The sequence below is a fragment of the Cygnus olor genome, chromosome 1 (genome assembly GCF_009769625.2).
Source record: "Cygnus olor isolate bCygOlo1 chromosome 1, bCygOlo1.pri.v2, whole genome shotgun sequence".
Classification (NCBI taxonomy): Eukaryota; Metazoa; Chordata; class Aves; order Anseriformes; family Anatidae; genus Cygnus; species Cygnus olor.
Genome location: NC_049169.1, coordinates 99,602,750 through 99,611,207, shown reverse-complemented (window position 1 = coordinate 99,611,207; position 8,458 = coordinate 99,602,750). Strand labels below are relative to the sequence as shown.

The 8,458-nt window shown below is 55.6% G+C and overlaps 2 long non-coding RNA genes across 2 annotated transcripts in view; one reads left to right on the top strand and one right to left on the bottom strand.

The window, feature by feature from the left end:
* LOC121077639 overlaps positions 1-8,458 on the bottom strand; it is a 16,683-nt gene continuing 8,225 nt past the window's right edge. The window contains exon 3 of the long non-coding RNA XR_005824211.1: positions 1-177. This is a non-coding gene — a long non-coding RNA (uncharacterized LOC121077639). The remainder of the gene's footprint in view (positions 178-8,458) is intronic.
* Positions 1,663-4,821, top strand: LOC121077585. Its single transcript, XR_005824183.1, has 2 exons — positions 1,663-2,211; positions 4,796-4,821. It is a non-coding gene; the product is annotated as an uncharacterized LOC121077585 (long non-coding RNA).

Here is an 8,458-nt window from a genome sequence, read left to right as displayed (position 1 = left end):
TCTGTGCCTTCACTTGTGGCACAAACTTGAAGGTCTCCTCCAACACTAATGACCGTATGATTCCTCCACCACCTAGTCCTCTACCACCTCCTCCTCCTCCTCCACCTCCACCGCCTCCCCCTCCTCTTCCACAACGTCCTACACCACCGCCTAATCTTACTTGTACACCGCCTCTTCCTCCTCGCCCACCACCTCCTCCATCTCCTTGTCCACCGCCTCCTCCTCCTCCACATCCACCGCCGCCAATGCCTCCTCCACGGACTCCTCCTCCTCCACTGCCTCCTCCTCCTACAACGCCTCCTCCTCCTCCACCTCCGCCAATGCCTCCTCCACCTCCTCCTCCTCCACCGCCTCCTCCTCCGCCACCGACGCCGCCACCTTCTCCTATTCTGACACTGCCAGTTGCAGTACCATCTGCCGTCTCCCGTCTCCAACACTCTGCCTCCCACTGACACCCTTTGGCCCTTATATAGGGAGGAGAAGACACACCCACTATTCATGACAAGCCACTTGCAAAACAGCTAACAATCGCTAGCCAGACAAGCAGAGAACAGCCAACGCATCACACAGGCTCACAAAGATGCTGGGATTTGCCAGCTGCTGCCTTACAGGGCCATGGAGACATGGGCCTGCTGGGTGTCCAATGGAACTAGAACTATGAGCGGTGAGCAGCGCTCACCACCAGATCCCCCAGGAGAAGCCACCTTTGCACACCTGGTCCCTGGCAACTGCTCCTGACATCGCTGGGCTCACCAGCATTGCTACCACCATGCCCTAGCCAGGGGCATGCAGAGCCATTTGGCCAGCAAGTTTCTGACAAGGAGGAGGAGGCGGTGGAGGAGGAGGCAGCGGCAGCAGCATTAGAGGTGGAAAAAAACAGGTCCTTGCAATCTCCCTCACTCTTTGTTTATTTTTGTGACAAGGAGGACTTTGGAGGGCAATGTTATGCCGTTAGGTCTTTATAATCCTCCCTGTACGCACTGAAACGAGTGACGGTATCTGCTCTTCAAGTGCAGAGGGGAGAACACAGCAGACACCGGTGTGCAATGCTGGTGACAGAAGGAGAATTGTGGCTGTAGACTTGACTGTGGAAATTCCTCAACTTCCCATGTTTGTCACCATTCTTTCTAAAACACCACTTTTCCATGCTCATCTTCAGGGAAAAGGAATTGGCAATTGATGCCACAACAGCCTTGCTGGGGTCTTGGGTCCCTCACACAGGATGATCCTGCCAACCCCTGCCTCCATTACAAATGCTGTCCCCAACACTGAAGCTGCACTCAAGCAATGACCTGAGGGGCAGCGGAAGGATTTGAGGATTTCTGTGCCTTCACTTGTGGCACAAACTTGAAGGTTTCCTCCAACACTAATGACCCTGTGATTCCTCCACCACCTAGTCCTCCACCACCTCCTCCTCCTCCTCCACCTCCACTGCCTCCCCCTCCCCGTCCACAATGTCGTCCACCACCGCCTAATCTTACTTGTACACCGCCTCTTCCTCCTCGCCCACCGCCTCTTCCTCCTCGCCCACCGCCTCTTCCTCCTCTTTGTCCACCACCTCCTCCTCCACCAGAGCCTCCTCTACCGCCTCCTCCTCCTCCACCGCCTCCTCCTCTTCCACCACCTCCTCCTCCTCCACCGCCTCCTCCTCCTCCACCGCCACCGCGCCCTCCTCCTCCACCTCCTCCTCCTCCTGCACCGCCTCCTACTCCTCCACCGCCGCCGCCACCTTCTCCTATTCTGACACTGCCAGTTGCAGTACCATCTGCTGTCTCCCGTTTCCAACACTCTGCCTCCCACTGACACCCTTTGGCCCTTATATAGGGAGGAGAAGACACACCCACTATTCATGACAAGCCACTTGCAAAACAGCTAACAATCTCAAGCCAGCCGATCAGGGGACAGGCAATGCATCACACAGGGTCACAAAGATGCTGCGATTTGCCAGCTGCTGCCTTACAGGGCCATGGAGACATGGGCCTGCTGGCTGTCCAATGGAAATAGAACTATGAGCGGTGAGCAGCGCTCACCACCAGATCCCCCAGGAGAAGCCACCTTTGCACACCTGGTCCCTGGCAACTGCTCCTGACATCGCTGGGCTCACCAGCATTGCTACCACCATGCCCTAGCCAGGGGCACGCAGAGCCATTTGGCCAGCAAGTTTCTGCCAAGGAGGACGAGGAGGCGGTAGAGGAGGAGGAGGAGGCGGTGGTGGTAGAGGTGGAAAAAAAACAGGTCCTTGCAATCTCCCTCACTCTTGGTTCTTTCATGCTTTTTTTTTGTAACAAGGAGGACTTCTGAGGGCAATGTTATGCTGTTAGGTCTTTATAATCCTCCCTGTACGCACTGAAACAAGTGAGGGTATCTGCTCTTCAAGTGCAGAGGGGAGGACACAGCAGACACCGGTGTGCAATGCTGGTGACAGAAGGAGAATTGTGGCTGTAGACTTGACTGTGGAAATTCCTCAACTTCCCATGTTTCTCACCATTCTTTCTAAAACACCACTTTTCCATGCTCATCTTCCGGGAAAAGGAATTGGCAATTGATGCCCCAACAGCCTTGCTTGGGTCTTGGGTCCCTCACACGGGATGATCCTGCCAACCCCTGCCTCAATTACAAATGCTGTCCCCAACACTGAAGCTGCACTCAGGCAATGCCCTGAGGGGCAGCGGAGGGATTTGAGGATTTCGGTGCCTTCACTTGTGGCACAAACTTCAACGTCTCCTCCAACACTAATGATCCAATCATTCCTCCACCACCTAGTCCTCCACCACCTCCTCCTCCTCCTCCACCTCCACCGCCTATTCCTCCTCCATCGCCTCCGTCTCCTCCACCACCTCTTCCTCCGCCACCGCCTCTTCCTCCGCCACCGCCTCCTCCTCCGCCACCGCCTCCTCCTCCGCCACCGCCTCCTCCTCCGCCACCGCCTCCTCCTCCGCCACCGCCTCCTCCTCCGCCACCGCCTCCTCCTCCGCCACCGCCTCCTCCTCCGCCACCGCCTCCTCCTCCGCCACCGCCTCCTCCTCCGCCACCGACGCCGCCACCTTCTCCTATTCTGACACTGCCAGTTACAGTACCATCTGCCGTTTCCCATTTCCAACACTCTGCCTCCCACTGACACCCTTTGGCCCTTATATAGGGAGGAGAAGACACACCCATTATTCATGACAAGCCACTTGCAAAACAGCTAACAATCGCTAGAAAGCCAAGCAGGGGACAGGCAACGCATCAAACAGGCTCACAAACATGTTGGGACCTACCAGCTGCTGCCTTACAGGGCCATGGAGACATGGGCCTGCTGGGTGTCCAATGGAAATAGAACTATGAGCGGTGAGCAGCGCTCACCACCAGATCCCCCAGGAGAAGCCACCTTTGCACACCTGGTCCCTGGCAACTGCTCCTGACATCGCTGGGCTCACCAGCATTGCTACCACCATGCCCTAGCCAGGGGCACGCTGAGCCATTTGGCCTGCAGGTTTCTGCCAAGGAGGACGAGGAGGCGGTAGAGGAGGAGGAGGTGGAGGAGGCGGTGGTGGTAGAGGTGGAAAAAAACAGGTCCTTGCAATCTCCCTCACTCTTTGGTTTTTTTTGTAACAAGGATGACTTCTGAGGGCAATGTTATGCCGTTAGGTCTTTATAATCCTCCCTGTACGCACTGAAAGGAGTGAGGGTATCTGCTCTTCAAGTGCAGAGGGGAGAACACAGCAGACACCGGTGTGCAATGCTGGTGACAGAAGGAGAATTGTGGCTGTAGACTTGACTGTGGAAATTCCTCAACTTCCCATGTTTCTCACCATTCTTTCTAAAACACCACTTTTCCATGCTCATCTTCAGGGAAAAGGAATTGGCAATTGATGGCCCAACAGCCTTGCTGGGGTCTTGGGTCCCTCACACAGGATGATCCTGCCAAACCCTGCCTCAATTACAAATGCTGTCCCCAACACTGAAGCTGCACTCAGGCAAATCCCTGAGGGGCAGCGGAAGGATTTGAGGATTTCTGTGCTTTCACTTGTGGCACAAACTTGAAGGTCTCCTCCAACGCTAATGATCCTATCATTCCTCCACCACCTAGTCCTCCACCACTTCCTCCTCCTCCTTTTCCTCCACCGCCTCCCCCTCCTCATCCACAACGTCCTCCACCACCGCCTAACCATACTTGTACACTGCCTCTTCCTCCTCGTCCACCGCCTCCTCCACCACCTCCACCGACTCCTCCTCCTCCTTCTCCACCGCCTCCTCCTCCGCCAGAGCCTCCTCCTCCGACAGAGCATCCGCCTCCTCCACCGCCTCCTCCTCCTCCACCGCCTCCTCCTCCTCCACCGCCGCCGCCACCTTCTCCTATTCTGACACTGCCAGTTGCAGTACCATCTGCTGTCTCCCGTCTCCAACACTCTGCCTCCCACTGACACCCTTTGGCCCTTATATAGGGAGGAGAAGACACACCCACTATTGATGACAAGCCACTTAAAAACACCTAACAATCGCTAGCCAGACAAGCAGGGGACAGGCAACGCATCACACAGGCTCACAAACATGTTGGGACCTACCAGCTGCTGCCTTACAGGGCCATGGAGACATGGGCCTGCTGGCTGTCCAATGGAAATAGAACTATGAGCGGTGAGCAGCGCTCACCACCAGATCCCCCAGGAGAAGCCACCTTTGCACACCTGGTCCCTGGCAACTGCTCCTGACATCGCTGGGCTCACCATCATTGCTACCACCATGCCCTAGCCAGGGGCACGCAGAGCCATTTGGCCAGCAAGTTTCTGCCAAGGAGAACGAGGAGGCTGTAGAGGAGGAGGAGGAGGCGGTAGAGGAGGAGGAGGAGGCGGTGGTGGTAGAGGTTGAAAAAAACAGGTCCTTGCAATCTCCCTCACTCTTGGTTCTTTCATGCTTTTTTTTTGTAACAAGGAGGACTTCTGAGGGCAATGTTATGCTGTTAGGTCTTTATAATCCTCCCTGTACGCACTGAAACGAGTGAGGGTATCTGCTCTTCAAGTGCAGAGGGGAGAACACAGCAGACACCGGTGTGCAATGCTGGTGACAGAAGGAGAATTGTGGCTGTAGACTTGACTGTGGAAATTCCTCAACTTCCCATGTTTCTCACCATTCTTTCTAAAACACCACTTTTCCATGCTCATCTTCCAGGAAAAGGAATTGGCAATTGACGCCCCAACAGCCTTGCTGGGGTCTTGGGTCCCTCACACAGGATGATCCTGCCAACCCCTGCCTCAATTACAAATGCTGTCCCCAACACTGAAGCTGCACTCAGGCAATGCCCTGAGGGGCAGCGGAGGGATTTGAGGATTTCTGTGCTTTCACTTGTGGCACAAACTTGAAGGTCTCCTCCAACACTAATGACCCTGTGATTCCTCCACCACCTAGTCCTCCACCACCTCCTCCTCCTCCTCCACCTCCACCGCCTATTCCTCCTCCATCGCCTCCTTCTCCTCCACCACCTCTTCCTCCGCCACCGCCTCCTCCTCCGCCACCGCCTCCTCCTCCGCCACCGACGCCGCCACCTTCTCCTATTCTGACACTGCCAGTTGCAGTACCATCTGCTGTCTCCCGTTTCCAACACTCTGCCTCCCACTGACACCCTTTGCCCCTTATATAGGGAGGAGAAGACACACCCACTATTCATGACAAGCCACTTGCAAAACAGCTAACAATCGCTAGCCAGACAAGCAGGGGACAGGCAATGCATCACACAGGGTCACAAACATGTTGGGACCCACCAGCTGCTGCCTTACAGGGCCATGGAGACATGGGCCTGCTGGGTGTCCAATGGAAATAGAACTATGAGCGGTGAGCAGCGCTCACCACCAGATCCCCCAGGAGAAGCCACCTTTGCACACCTGGTCCCTGGCAACTGCTCCTGACATCGCTGGGCTCACCAGCATTGCTACCACCATGCCCTAGCCAGGGGCACGCAGAGCCATTTGCCCAGCAAGTTTCTGCCAAGGAGGACGAGGAGGCTGTAGAGGAGGAGGAGGAGGCGGTGGTGGTAGAGGTGGAAAAAAACAGGTCCTTGCAATCTCCCTCACTCTTTGTTCTTTCATGCTTTTTTTTTGTGACAAGGAGGACTTCTGAGGGCAATGTTATGCCGTTAGGTCTTTATAATCCTCCCTGTACGCACTGAAACGAGTGAGGGTATCTGCTCTTCAAGTGCAGAGGGGAGAACACAGCAGACACCGGTGTGCAATGCTGGTGACAGAAGGAGAATTGTGGCTGTAGACTTGAGTGTGGAAATTCCTCAACTTCCCATGTTTGACACCATTCTTTCTAAAACACCACTTTTCTATGCTCATCTTCAGTGAAAAAGAATTGGCAATTCATGCCACAACAGCCCTGCTGGGGTCTTCGGTCCCTCACACAGGATGATCCTGCCAACCCCTGCCTCAATTACAAATGCTGTCCCCAACACTGAAGCTGCACTCAGGCAATGCCCTGAGGGGCAGCGGAGGGATTTCAGGATTTCTCTGCCTTCACTTGTGGCACAAACTTGAAGGTCTCCTCCAACGCTAATGATCCTATCATTCCTCCACCACCTAGTCCTCCACAACCTCCTCTTCCTCCTCCACCTCAACCGCTTCCTCCTCCTCGTCCACAACGTCCTCCACCACCACCTAATCTTACTTGTACGCTGCCTCCTCCTCCTCGTCCACCGCTCCCTCCTCCTTTTCCACCACCTCCTCCAGCGCCTCCTCCTCCTTGTCCACCACCTCCTCCACCGCCACCACCTCCTCCTCCTCCACCTCCGCGAAAGCCTCCTCCACCGCCACCTCCTCCACCGCCTCCTCCTCCTCCACTGCCTCCTCCTCCTCCTATTCTGACATCGCCAGTTGCAGTACCATCTCCCATCTCCCGTCTCCAACACTCTGCCTCCCACTGACACCCTTTGGCCCTTATATAGGGAGGAGAAGACACACCCACTGTTCATGACAAGCCACTTAAAAACACCTAACAATCGCTAGAAAGCTAAGCAGGGGACAGGCAACGCATCACACAGGCTCACAAAGATGCTGGGATTCGCCAGCTGCTGCCTTACAGGGCCATGGAGACATGGTCCCGCTGGGTGTCCGATGGAAATAGAACTATGAGCGGTGAGCAGCGCTCACCACCAGATCCCCCAGGAGAAGCCACCTTTGCACACCTGGTCCCTGGCAACTGCTCCTGACATCGCTGGGCTCACCATCATTGCTACCACCATGCCCTAGCCAGGGGCACGCAGAGCCATTTGGCCAACAAGCTTCTGCCAAGGAGGAGGAGGCGGTAGAGGAGGAGGAGGAGGCGGTGGTGGTAGAGGTGGAAAAAAACAGGTCCTTGCAATCTCCCTCACTCTTTCGTTTTTCTTGTAACAAGGAGGACTTCTGAGGGCAATGTTATGCCGTTAGGTCTTTATAATCCTCCCTGTACGCACTGTAACGAGTGAGGGTATCTGCTCTTCAAGTGCAGAGGGGAGAACACAGCAGACACCGGTGTGCAATGCTGGTGACAGAAGGAGAATTGTGGCTGTAGACTTGACTGTGGAAATTCCTCAACTTCCCATGTTTCTCACCATTCCTTCTAAAACACCACTTTTCCATGCTCATCTTCCGGGAAAAGGAATTGGCAATTGATGCCCCAACAGCCTTGCTGGGCTCTTCGGTCCCTCACACAGGATGATCCTGCCAACCCCTGCCTCAATTACAAATGCTGTCCCCAACACTGAAGCTGCACTCAGGCAATGCCCTGAGGGGCAGAGGAGGGATTTGAGGATTTCTGTGCCTTCACTTGTGGCACAAACTTCAACGTCTCCTCCAACACTAATGATCCAATCATTCCTCCACCACCTAGTCCTCCACCACCTCCTCCTCCTCCTCCACCTCCACCGCCTATTCCTCCTCCATCGCCTCCTTCTCCTCCACCACCTCTTCCTCCACCACCGCCTCCACCACCGCCACCGCCTCCTCCTCCGCCACCGCCTCCTCCTCCGCCACCGCCTCCTCCTCCGCCACCGCCTCCTCCTCCGCCACCGACGCCGCCACCTTCTCCTATTCTGACACTGCCAGTTACAGTACCATCTGCCGTCTCCCGTCTCCAACACTCTGCCTCCCACTGACACCCTTTGGCCCTTATAGGGAGGAGAAGACACACCCACTATTCATGACAAGCCACTTGCAAAACAGCTAACAATCGCTAGAAAGCCAAGCAGGGGACAGGCAATGCATCACACAGGCTCACAAAGATGCTGGGACCTACCAGCTGCTGCCTTACAGGGCCATGGAGACATGGGCCTGCTGGCTATCCAATGGAAATAGAACTATGAGCGGTGAGCAGCGCTCACCACCAGATCCCCCAGGAGAAGCCACCTTTGCACACCTGGTCCCTGGCAACTGCTCCTGACATCGCTGGGCTCACCAGCATTGCTACCACCATGCCCTAGCCAGGGGCACGCAGAGCCATTTGGCCAGCA